Genomic DNA, 13881 nt, shown 5'->3' with positions numbered 1-13881 from the left:
AATTTATAGCAGTATTCCTAACATAATTATAAAATAACTTGATATGAAATATAATAAAAAAATATGGGCAGCATACATGAAGAAATGGGACATTTAACCAACACAAAATGTTGGAAGGATCTCATTAACAGCCTGCCATGTGCAAACATTTTTAATTTACTACTGAAATCTAAAAGATAGAACTACTGGACAATATCATAAACTAGGAGAGAATCTTAAGGGATGAAGAAAGAAACTGAGTGAAATCAGATGATTAAAAGGGGAACTGGACTTGATTATATTTCCAACACAGAGTCCTGCTACCATGTAGTTTTAAGTGCAGTAAGTTCAGAAAGAACTCTGTGTGTCACATAACATAAATTAAAAATAAATTTAGAGGCCCTGGCCGGTTGGCTCAGCGGTAGAACGTCGGCCTACCGTGCGGAGGACCCGGGTTCGATTCCCGGCCAGGGCACACGGGAGAAGCGCCCATTTGCTTCTCCACCCCTCCGCCGCGCTTTCCTCTCTGTCTCTCTCTTCCCCTCCTGCAGCCAAGGCTCCATTGGAGCAAAGATGGCCCGGGGGCTGGGGATGGCTCTGTGGCCTCTGCCTTAGGCGCTAGAGTGGCTCTGGTTGCAATATGGTGATGCCCAGGATGGGCAGAGCATCGCCCCCTGGTGGGCAGAGCGTGCCCCATGGTGGGCGTGCTGGGTGGATCCCGGTCAGGCGCATGCAGGAGTCTGTCTGACTGTCTCTCCCCGTTTCCAGCTTCAGAAAAAAAAAAATAATAAATAAATTTATTTGTTCTTTTAATTAAATTTATAGAGACAACATTGGTTAATAAAATAATATAAGCTTCAAGTGTACATTTCTATGATACATGATCTTTATATTGCATTGTGTGCCTACCACAGAATCTCAAAATTTCTGTTACCACATATTTGACCCCCTTTACTCTTTTACTACCCCACTATCCTCCTTTCTTCTGGTAACCACCATACTATTGTCTGTGTTTATGAGTTTCTGTTTGTTTTTCTTATCCATTCATTAATTGCTCTCAGTTTTATATCTCACACATATAGGGGAAATGATATGGTTCTTAACTTTTCTGTTTGACTTACTTTGCTAAGCATAATATTCTGAAGATCCATCCATGTTATTACAAAGTGGCAGTATTTCATCTTTTCTTACAGCTGAGTAGTATTACAATGAATATATGTACCACATATTTTTTATCCAGTCCCTTATTGAAGGACAGCTTGGTTGTTTCCATGTCTTGATTACCATGAAAAATGCTGCGATGACCATAGGGGAGCACATATCTTTGCAAATAAATATCTTTTAAAACTTTGGGTAGATACTCAAAATATGGTTGCTGGGTCATATGGTAACTATTCTTAATTTCTTGGGGAGCCTCTAAATGTTTTCTATAGTGGCTTTACCAGTTTACATTCCCACTAGCAATGATTATATATTTCTTTTTCATCATAACCTCTCCAACACCATCCTGAATATACCCGATCTCATCTGTCTTTTTTCATTTGAAGGAAAATCTGAATACCAAAAATTAACATCTTAGTATAATCAATTAATTTTTTTCATAGAACCTTATTTATGATCCCCAAAACAAATAGCTCCATAGTAAAGGTAAAAATTTGCTTCAACTTTTACCTTGTCACCAATTTTTTTTGAGACAATCACAATAGATCAGCATAGCTAAGAGTTTTAGAAAATTTAGAAGAAAATTCAAGAATGTTTTAGATCTCTGTTCCTCTCGTCATACCCACTGTGTTTTTAATTTACAAGTGAGAAAATAGAAAGAGGTGAAACCCATATTTGTTGTATAAGAATAATTTTGAGAATAGGGGTTTAATAGACGATAGAGGTAATTATTTTTTTGGAAGCCAAATGTTGCTGGTAGGTTCTAAAAAGTTGAGATTAATATAAAAAAGCAACCACTGTGTATTATTTTCAAAGGTGTGTAATCTTTAAGCTGAAACCTTCACTGACATGCCTAATTCTCCTCTGAACCAATATATGTTGCTATGGCCCTCTTGAAACCACCACTGTGGGTTGTATTTTGTTTAAATGCATATCACATCATAACTCTGTGTACCTGTTTGTCTCTACCAGTGAACTGGAATAGCAGCAGGGCACAGAAGGTAGATTCTGTATTAATATCTGTTGGTCAAATAAGTTTGTAAATATGATATATATATTTCCTCGCTTATATTTTATATTGGGTGTGAGAGACAGGCTGTAAGCAGGACAGGTCATTATAGCCTAAGGTTTAGTTTTAAGACTAAGCTTTTCCCCACACCCTTGACTGATTGCATGATGTGGGGTGGTGCACTTTCATGAGGAATCCCATTATGCCTCAGGTAAGTGACTTTATATCAGAGACTTCCTTGTTTGTATATTGGATTAAAGGTTTTGATTTCTTTACTATAAAGTGGGGCAGACCAGGAGCTTGCTCTCTCAGTTTCTGCTATTACCATTGCAGGGTCCTCCCTGATCCCTTGCCCTTCTTTTGTGTTCTCTTGTGGCTTGCCTGTCTTGGTGAGACACCAATAAACAGAATGGCCAACCATCTTTTGACTCCACCATTTCTTTACCCAAATCCAATGGGAACCTGCATGTGAATTGCCATGATGGCGGCTCCTGGCCTTACAACTGGCATAGTTTGCGACAGGATTCGGAGATCGGTATGAGGCCACTACCCTTGAAGGGTGGGGTAGAGGACTGATTGCTGCTCTGGCTCTTTATGGCTGTCCTTTTAGGGGCTGTGGGCTATGTGTTTTTTACTCAAGAGGAAACCAGGAGTTCTGTGCAAGAAGCTGCCCAAGGTCAAAAGCTCCATGATAAATTGCAGATCAAATGGCAGAAAAGGCTGGAATTGGAGTGAGCACTGAAGAAGAAATTATGCATTCGTGAGTTGCAGTTTGCCCTGGAGGCTGAAAGTTTGCACCGGCGGATTCAAGAGCTCAAATTTCAGCTTCTAGCCAAAGCCAGCAGCCACAGGAACCTAAACGGTCGCCAAAAAAGCAAGAGCATCTGTGCCAGTGGACTGGCTTTGAGTCAGCGGACAGGCGCTTGCAACTCCTCTCCTGAGGATGAGAAGGCTCAGGTTGAAGCTGCTGTGTGCACACTGAGAGCCTGACCAGTGGTCGCCAAGAAGGTAAAAACCCAGCAACAAAGAGTCCCTCAGGGGCAGCCACAGCCTCCTGCCCAGATAATGGGACACTTTGTGGTCTGGCCCTATACACAGGCAGAGCTGATGGAGTTGGAGGCACAATTTAGGCAGAAACCTACTGAATCCCTGGTAGCCTGGTTACTACAATTATGGACATAAGAGTGGATGGCATCATGCTCTCCAGAACAGAGATGGAGAAATTGGTCGCCATTACCATACTCCTCCTTGAGGCAGCATCTTCAGAACTGCCATGGGCAACCTAGGAGACCATACCCTATTAGAATGGGTGATGGCTGCCATTCATATGGTCTGGCAGAATGCTGGAGAATTGGCAGAGTCAATGAATCAGTGGCAGTGTTATAGTGAGTTAGTAAAGGTCCTTCAGTAACTAGGTATGAAGAATGCTGTTTTCAACTCTGGGTCCCATGGGCCAGATGAGGAAGTGTTTATGACAAAAATGAGGGAATTTGTCCTTGCTAGCACCCCATTAGCCCTTTTTGGGTCACTTGTGGCTATCTTGGGCCCCTATGTGGGGCAGCCTCTCAATGCAGTTACACAAATGGTAGCAGATTTGGGAGAGCTAGAGGCCACTCGGGATCATAAAGCAGTGAGGGCTGCTGCCTATGTTGCCCCCCTAACTAAGAAGGGAAACAGGCCTAAAAAGGTTACCCAAACACAGATGTGGCTGTAGGAAATAAGGGAAAATTGGATGGCCAGTCTAAGAAAATTATTTTGGAGCTTTGGTGGCAGCTTAAACCAGAACAGAAGTTCCAGCCACTGAGAAAAAAGGCCCCAGCAGCTACCAATAAAACGTTTGGTGCATGGGCAGCTCGGTTACAAGATGATATGATAGAGACTGCCGAGGGAGAGGAGAACTCCCAAGACCCATTGTATCAGTTAAAATAAGAAAAGGGCCGAGGGACCCATCTAACGGGGATGGGCAGGGACTGGAGGCCTCACATGGAACTGGCTATCCACTGGTCCCCTTCCAATGTACAATGGGTGTTCGCCTTGGTGGATACAGGTGCAGAATGTTCCCTACTGTATGGAAACCCAGAGCGATTTGCTGGAATCCCAGTGGCCATTGACAGTTATGAGAGCCAAACTGTTCAAGTGAAGCCAGTAACTATTCCATTGGGGAAAGGAAGACTGCCTCCTGAGCCATATAAGGTGTATGGATCTCTACTCCTGAATATATTTTGGGGCTAGATGTCTTGCAAGGACTGGCTGGAAACTACAGCTAGGGAGTTCCGGCTGCGGATCAAGGTTGTGAAGGCAGTGTTGTGGGCACGTGCATCATATTTCCGTTTGCAATTACCCATCCCTCGTTGTGTGACTAACACCAAGCAGTACCGCCTGCCAGGTGGTTGTGAAGAAGTCACAGAGACAATCCTTGAACTAGAAAAGGTGGGGATCATCTGGCCAGCATACAGTCCGTACAACTCCCCAGTATGGCCTGTGTGCAAACCAGATAGAACCTGCAGAATGACAGTAGATTACAGAGACCTAAATAAAGTTGTTCCCTCTTTGCACGCTGCTGTTCCCTCTATAGCAGGGGTCGGGAACCTTTTTGGCTGAGAAAACCATGAATGCCACATGTTTTAAAATGTGATTTCGTGAGAGCCATACATTTAAAAATAAATACAAGTAAATGTGTGCATTTTATGTAAGACCAACACTTTTAAAGTACAATAAGTTTCTGAATTCTTTTTAATAACATTGCTATGCTGTTGCTAACCAATGATGAATAAAGTACTTCTCACCATTAATGCGACTTCTGGTGCTGCATGGTTTTGCTGATGGGTTTGTAGTTTGGTTGACACGTGGTGAGGTTAAGCTTCATGCAGGCATTGAGACTTCCATCTATTAAACGTGATCATAGGTTGGTCTTAACATTCTTTAGATGTGAGAAAGACTGCTCACATGCATACGTAGAGCCAAACATTGTCAATACAGCAATACTCACATGTTGCAATGTGTGGTATGTGACAGGAAGCGCGTTCCAAGTTTTGACAATCAGCTGGTCCATGGGTTGAAGTTTTTTTATTTCTCCCCACTTGTGTTTGCTCGCCAACTCTGCTTGCTGTCGTGCAAGTCTTTCCAAATCTTCATTCAGTGACTTGAACTTATTCACCTGGATGTCTGAGGAATTCAGGTCAGCAGGTTGTAGCTCAAAATCTCTGATGGAGACACTGGGGATGTAACTCGGGTCAGCGCTGTCCACTGCACACTCATGTGGATGGGTAATGAACTTAAAAAGATGAGTGTGCTCACAAAATTCTCCAAAGCATGCTTTGAATGACTGCAGGAGATTAGATGTGAAGCCCACTAACTGCTGGATATCAAAATGTTGAGCAGGGTCACTTGCTGTGCATGCATCTTTAAATTCTCCCAGTTTTTTAAAGTATAGTAAATGACCTGTTTCAATGTCTGCAATGAAGAGTTTCAGCTTGTTTTCAAATGCAAACACTGCTTGTTGAAGAGATAAGACTGTATTTCCAATGCCTTGCATTTTCACATTGAGCTGGTTCAGATGTTCATTCATGTCCATGAGATAGTAGAACTTCAGGAGCCAATCAGGGTTAGCTAACTCAGGATGCTCTATGTTTTTCATTTCAAGAAAAGTTTGAATTTTACTCAGACAAGCCACAAAATGGCTGAGAACCTTCCCTCTTGACAACCAACACACATTGCTATGCAGAAGCAGACCAGAATAATTATTCCTTACTTCATCCAGCAGTGTTTTAAACTGGTGATCATTTAAAACTTGGACAAGAATAAACTTGACCACCTGAATGACCAGCTACATCACCTCACCAAGCTGCTTGCCACACATCTGAGCACAAAGTGCCTCCTGATGTAGGATGCAGAGTAAACTTAGGATGGGTCTCTTTTCATGTTCACGAAGAAGCACTACGAATCCTCTGTTTTTCCCCACCATGCACAGAGCACCATCAGTACACACCAAAATACTTTTATCCATTGGTAGATTTTTTCTTTAGTGAACTCAGTGAAAGATTTGAATAAATCCTCCCCTCTTGTTGTACTTTCATAGGCAAAACAGCAAGACTTTCCTCACATTGTATGTCACAAACAGTATACCTTGTAATCACGCTGAACTGGGATAAATGGCTTACGTCTGTTGACTCATCCAAAGCGAATGAAAAGAATGGTGCTGCATTAATGTCTTTCACCTGTGTTGCCTCAATTTGATTTGCCATCATGATGGTATGTACAATCATGAACAATTCTTGCCAATAGAGGCATGTCTTTTATTCATTTGATTATCTTGTCTTTATCTGAAAAGTTGTCAAAAAGCTCATTGGCATCATCAAGCATGAATGTTTTGGCAATACTCCCCTTCTATAAATGGCTTTCTGTTTCTCACAATTGCTAAAGCACAAGCAAAGCTAGCTGAATTCCAGTCACCTTGTTGGGTCCAAGCACAGAGTTGCTGCTGAGTAGCTTGTACTCTGCACAGCTCTTGACATGCTTTCTTCCTGCTGTCCCCTGCTGGATATTTCTATGCAAATGTAGTATGGTGTGTGTCGATGTGCCATTTTATATTTGACCGTTTCATCGATGCAATTTTATCATTGCATATTAGACACACTACAGAACCTGCTCTCTCAACAAAGGTGAATTCCTCTGTCCATTCCTGCTGAAAAGTATGATACTCATTATCTTTTTTACTTTTAGCCATGTTCTTCATCAAAAGGGTTTTTGCAATTAGCTAGCTGACCACTTGATTAAAAGGAGAAAAGTTTACTTCCTGACCACACAATGACCTGTGCCTGTTATGCATTATTTAATAAAAATTTGGTGTTGTCCTGGAGGACAGCTGTGATTGGCTCCAGCCACCCGCAACCATGAACATGAGCAGTAGAAAATGAATGGATTGTAATACATGAGAATGTTTTATATTTTTAATGTTTTTATTTTTATTAAAGATTTGTCTGTGAGCCAGACGCGCCATCAAAAGAACCACATCCTGAGCCATAGGTTCCTGACCCCTGGCCTAAACCATGAGTTGGAGACAAACCACTTTGTGGCAGACTTGGCCTATGCTTTTTTCTCTATTGATATATTGCAGAGAGTCAAGACCAATTGCCTTCAGTTGGGAAGGGAGACAATGGACCTTTACAGTGTTACCCCAGGGCTATTTACATAGCCCCACCTTGTGCCATGGGCTGGATGCTGCTGACTTGGCTAAATGGAAATAGCCAGAGGCAGTTTGAATGTACCATTATAATGATGATTTTATGCTAATTAGTGATTCTCTTCCAGAATTGGAGCAAGCAGTACCTAACCTGCTATCCCTTTTGAATGCATGTGGCTAGTCAGTTAAGGAGAACAAATTACAAGGTCCTGGGTTATCTGTTAAATTCTTGGGAGTTGTTTGGTCAGGTAAGACAAAAGTTATCCCTCATGTAGTTATAGATAAGATCCAAGCATACCCTGTGCCCACTATGGTAAAACAGTTACAGGAATTCTTAGGTTTGTTGGGGCATTGGCAAGCATTTATTCCCCATTTGGCACAGTTACTACACCCCTTGTACAACCTTATTCGAAAGGGGGTTTGTTGGGATTGGACTGAGCAGGCACAAGGTTCATTTGCAGCAGCTAAGAGAATTGTCAAGGTGGCACAGGCCTTGAATGTGTTTGACTCTGCCTTGTGAGCTGGATGTTCATGTAACCTTGGTGGGGTTTGGATGGGGCTTGTGGCAACAGCCAGTGCTAATGGCAACCTGTTGGGTTTTGGTCCCAATTGTGGAAAGGTGCTGAAGTTTGTTACTCATTAGTGGAGAAGCAGCTGGCAGCTGTGTATGCTGGCCACTTAGAGCATTACAACCACAACACCAGTTACAGTCAAGACAACATACCCTATTAAAGAATGGATGAGAGATTGGGCAACCAAACCACGTAGTGGTATGGCTCAAATGTCCACCCTGGCCACATGGGGTGCCTACCTGCAACAACACTGTGCTCTTAGTACCAGCCCATTGAGGGCAGAACTGCAGGAAGTTTTATGTCCACTCACCTATGCGAACTTAGAATCAGGTGCAGCTGGGGCTCAGGAGGCAGAACCTGAAATCAGTCCCTACCAGGAGGGGTGGGTGCCCATCCCCAAGGATGCCTGATATACTGATGGTTCCTGCAGGGACCAACCTGCAAAACAAATGGCTATAGCCTTCCATCGGCTACTGAGACTATTTGGATGGACACGGGTACAGGCCAAAGCAGCCAATAGACAGAATTAAGAGCTGTTTGGCTCATTGCCCATAATGAACCTTCAACTCTAGTGATCTGTACTGACAGCTGGGCTGTCTATCATGGACTGACCCTTTGGATTGCTACTTGGCACATTAACCAGTGGATGGTAATGTACCGTCCACTATGGGGTCAGGCCATGTGGCAGGACTTATGGAAAATAGGACTCCAGAAGCAGGTGATAGTATACCATGTCACAAGGCATTCCCCTCTAGCCCATCCTCGGAATGATGAGGCAGATACGTTGGCTAGAGTGCAATGACTGGAGACTGCACCTACTCTATGTGGGAGAGAAAACAATGTGGGCTACAGTTAATGCGTAGAACTTGCCTGTGTCCTATGCAGAAGTACTTGCAGCCTGTCAGCAATGTGCAGTATGTTCCAAGGAGCACCCTCGGAGACCACTGGTGTCACCTGGATAGATCCAGACAGATCATGTTCCACTGACACGATGGCAGATAGACATCATTGGACCCTTACCAAAGTCAGAAGGGTGCCAGTATGCAGTCATTGTGTAGATACTGCCACCAGTCTGCTTGCTGCTTACCCCACCCATAACCCTGACAAGAGGACAGACATACAGGCTCTGGACCACCTGAGTGCTGCATATGGGTGACTGCTGGTTTTTGAAAGTGACAATAGTACCCACTTCACTGGTTCAATGGTGAGACAATGGGTTCAAGAGCTGGAGGTGGACTGGAAGTACTATGTTCCCTACCACCCCCAGGCTGCTGGTATCATTGAGTGGTATAATGGACTCTTAAAGCAGGGACTGTGACAAGAGGCTCTACTGGCTCCCTTACTGGATGAACACGCCACTTATGGACAGTACTCCAGATTTTGAATGACAGACCTTGACGGAGGAGCCCAGCTCCAGTAGAGGCCCTCCTGCTTCAGGCAGCTGCCCGCATTCAGTTGCAGATATGCACCAAGGACATTTTACTCAAGCCACGTTTTGGACAGCAGGGCAACGTGTTCTTCCCTGACCCAACAGCCCTTCTAAAAGGCCAACAGCTTCGATAGGCTTGGTCCTGGACTGTACAGGCCCCATCTGAGATGGGTGGCCTTGTTGGCACCATGGGGAAAGGAGCTAGAGGTACACCTCCAGTTAACTCACTGGGCTACCAGCACCTGGCCACCTAAGGTAGAAGTGGTGGTAATAAGATAATAATCCCTTGAGTGCTCCGGGGGACAGCGTTATGAAGGGCACTTTCATAATTTCTTTATGGCCAATAATGAGTTCTCTTACTTTACTACACATAGAACCAGCAGATGCTGGTATTGGCCAATAAGGTTTGGTATGCCCACTCAGGGCGGCCTCTGGTACCAGCTACGGTGCTGTCTGCAGACAAAACTCTGGCCTGTATTCTGCCAGAAGGAAATGATTTGCCTCTCAGTGCCACTGACAGCTCTCTCATTTCACCCATAGCTTTTTATTTGTTAATCCTATTTCTGTAGTTGGTACTGTTTCTGTTGCACAGTGACCACCATGGAAGATATCTGTGGTTTAGATTGTGAAGAGAGCAAAAGGGGTGGAATATTGGTCAAATATGTTTGTAAATATGAGATAAATGTTTGCTCACTTATAGTTTATATTGGGTGTGGGGGACAGGCTGTAAGCAGACTGAGTCATTATAGCCTAAGGCTTAGTTTTAAGACTAAGCTTTTCCCCACACCCTTGACTGATTGCATGATGTGGGGTGGTGCACTGTCATGAGGAATCCCATTATGCCTCAGATAAGTGACTTTGTATGACAGACTTCCTTGTTTGTATATTGGATTAAAGGTTTGGATTTTTTATACTAAAAAGTGGGGCATACTGGGAGCTTGGTCTCTCATTACCTGCTATCACCATTGCAAGGGCCTTCCTGATCCCTTGCCCTTCATGGGAAAAGCAGATTTTCTGCTTTTTCCTTGTCTTCTCTTGTGGCTTGCCTGTCTTGGTGAGACACCAATAAACAGAATGGTCCACCATCCTCCGACTCTGCTATTTCTTTACTGTCTGCCTGAATCCAATGAGAACCTGCATGTGAATGGCCATGATGGCGGCTCCTGGCCTTCCAACATCTCAACATCTCTTGTAGAGCTGGTGATCCTGTTCAACAGCTATTTGTTAAATTAAATGGGACAAAGCAGAGTCCATTTTCTTTCAGTTTAGTGAACAGTCAAATATTAGACTGTTAGAAGCAAAAGAGTATACTGCTGATATTGGCAGTAAAGCGTTTGAGGATAAATGCTGGTCAAAACACCTCTACTTGCAGAAGTACATGATTTATAAAATAAAGAGAAAGGAAACTTAGTTATATCCACAGAGGGGTAAAAAGAATAGTATTTATTTTATAAATATGTGTCCAGTGATTTAGACATGACTGCATTTTTTGTCAAAGAGCTTTTCACTTCACCTGTCTGAAAGATGATACCATCAGTAGTTCATGTTCACATGAATTAAGAAAATTTCTATAGAAACAGGCAACTAAAACATATAGTCTTAGTCTTTTTTTCTTAGTGTGAATTTTTAAGTTGATATAAAACTAGTCTTACTTTTGAAAACACATCTGTCACTGTAAATTTGTCTCTATTTGCACCCCGTTGCTCACCCTTCCTCAGTAACCACTTCATTTTTGTCTATGTCCAGGAGACTCAGTTTTACATTCCATCTATATGTGAAATCATATAGTTCTTGGCTTTTTCTGATTTACTTATTTCACTTAGTGTAATTTTCTTAAGGTCTATCCATGTTGTCATAAATGGCAATATGTTATCATTTCTTATGGCTGAGTAGTATTCCATTGTATATATGTACCACATTTTCTTTATCCAATCCTCTATCAAAGGACACTTTGGCTGTTTTCATGTCTTGACCATTGTGTATAATGCTGTGATGAACATGTGGGTGCACATGTCTTTATGTACTAATGCTTTTTAGTTTGGTGGTAAATACCTAGTAGAGAGATTGTTAGGTCATTTGGTAGCTCTATTCTTAATTTTTTGGAACCACCATACTTTCTTCAGAGTGGCTGTATAAGTTTACACTCCCACCAGCAGTGAATGAGGGTTTCTTTTTCTCCACAGCTCTTCCAATACTTATTACCTGACTTGTTGATAACAGCCAATCTAATCATTGTGATGTGGTATCTTGTAGTTTTGATCTGCATTTTTTTTTATAGTTCACAAAGATAAGCATCTCTTCATATATCTATTCATTGTCTGTATATCTTCATGAGAGAAGTGTTTCTTCAGGTCCTCTACCTATTTTTTAATTAGACTGCTTGTTTATCATTGAGTTTTGTGAGTTCTTTATGTATTTTAGATATCAAACCCTTGTTGGAGCTGTTGTTCGTGAATAACAACTCCAATTTGGTTGGCTATTTTTTTTTTGTTTTGTTGTCGATTTCTTTTGTTGTGCAGAAGCTTTTTAGTTTGATATAGTCCCTTTTATTTATTTTTGCCTTTATATTTCTTGCCTTTGGGGTCAAATTTATAGTGATTTTTTACTATGAAGATCCATAAGTTTTGTAATTATGTTTTTTTCTATGTAATTTATTGTTTTAGATCTTTGATTCATTTTGAATTAATTTTTGTGCAGGGGTACAAACTGCTGTCAAATTTTATTCTCTTGCATGTGGCTTTCTAATTGTCCCATAACCATTTATTAAATAAGCTTTTTTCTCCATTGTGTGTTTTTAGCTCCTTTGTTGAAGATTATTTGTCAATATATATGTGGTTTTATTTCTGAGCTCTCTATTCTGTTCCATGGGTTTGTATGTCTGTTTTTCTTTCAACACCATACTGTTTTGAATATCATGGCTCTGTATTATAATTGTAAATCAGGGAGTATAATACCTACAGTTTCATTCTTTTTTCTCAGAATTGCTTTGGTTATTTGTTGTTGTTGTTTTTTTATGATTCCATACACACCTGGTGATTTTCTATTCTATTTCTTTAAAAAATGAGATTGTGATTTTAATGGGGATTGCATTAAATGTGCATATTGCTTTGAGTAATGTGGTCATTTTAAAAATGTTGATTCTTTTAGTGCATGAACATGGAATATTTTTCCATTTCACTGTGTTATTTAAAAAGTTTTTTTCAGTAATGCTTTATAGTTTTCAGTATATAGATCCCTCACATACTTTCTTAATTTTATTCCTATGTATTTAGATTTCTTTTGGTTGCAATTATAAAAGAATATTTTTTTCAATTCATCTTCTGAAGTTTTATTGTTGGTGTATAGAAAAGTAGAGGACTTCTGTATATTGATTTTGTATTTTTTTGCCTTAACTGTATTTATTTATTGTTTCTAAGAGTTTCTCAGTGGAGGCTTTAAGATTTTTCTAAAACAATAGCTTTACTTCTTCTTTTGCAATATAGATGCCTCTTATTTCCTTCTCTTGCTTGATTGCTCTGGCTAGGATTTCTAAATTTACATTTTTTTTGTATTTTCTTATTTATTTATTTATTTTTTATAATTTTATTTTTTTTAATGGGGCGACATCAATAAATCAGTATACATATATTCAAAGATAACAAGTCCAGGTTATCTTGTTGTTCAATTATGTTGCATGCCCATCACCCAAAGTCAGATTGTCCTCTGTCATCTTCAATCTAGTTTTCTTTGTGCCCCTACCCCTCCCCCTTTCCCTCTCCCTTTCCCCCCTCCCCCCGTAACCACCACATTCTTATCAATGTCTCTTAGTTTCACTTTTATGTCCCACCTATGTATGGAATAATGCAGTTCCTGGTTTTTTCCGATTTACTTATTTCGCTTCGTATCATGTTATCAAGATCCCACCATTTTGCTGTAAATGTTCCGATGTCATCATTTCTTATGGCTGAGTAGTATTCCATAGTGTATATGTGCCACATCTTCTTTATCCAGTCATCTATTGACGACTTTTTGGTTGTTTCCATGTCCTGGCCACTGTGAACAATGCTGCAATAAACATGGGGCTGCATGTGTCTTTACATATCAATGTTTCTGAGTTTTTGGGGTATATACCCAGTAGAGGGATTGCTGGGTCATAAGGTAGTTCTATTTTCAGTTTTTTGAGGAACCACCATATTTTCCTCCACAATGGTTGTACTACTTTACATTCCCACCAACAGTGAATGAGAGTTCCTTTTTCTCCACAGCCTCTCCAACATTTGCTATTACCTGTCTTGCTAATAATAGCTAATCTAACAGGTGTGAGGTGGTATCTCATTGCAGTTTTGATTTGCATTTCTCTAATAGCTAAAGAAGATGAGCATCTTTTCATATATCTGTTGGCCATTTGTTCTAAATTTACATTTAATAAGAATGGAGAGAGCGGGCAAACTTGTCTTGTTCCTGATTTTAGAGAAAAAGTTTTCCATTTTTTACTATTAAGTATGGTATTGGCTAAGGGTTTATCATATATGATCTTTATTATGTTAAGGTACTTTTGAATAATAAATCC

At 40.9% G+C, this 13881-nt stretch overlaps 1 non-coding gene across 1 annotated transcript; it reads left to right on the top strand.

Moving 5' to 3' along the window:
• The first annotated feature begins 378 nt into the window (after positions 1 to 378).
• TRNAG-ACC (transfer RNA glycine (anticodon ACC)) lies at positions 379 to 454 on the top strand. Its single transcript has one exon. It is a non-coding gene; the product is annotated as a tRNA-Gly (tRNA).
• The last annotated feature ends 13427 nt before the right edge of the window (positions 455 to 13881 follow it).

The sequence above is a fragment of the Saccopteryx bilineata genome, chromosome 5 (genome assembly GCF_036850765.1).
Source record: "Saccopteryx bilineata isolate mSacBil1 chromosome 5, mSacBil1_pri_phased_curated, whole genome shotgun sequence".
Classification (NCBI taxonomy): Eukaryota; Metazoa; Chordata; class Mammalia; order Chiroptera; family Emballonuridae; genus Saccopteryx; species Saccopteryx bilineata.
This window is presented reverse-complemented; position numbering and strand designations above follow the sequence as displayed.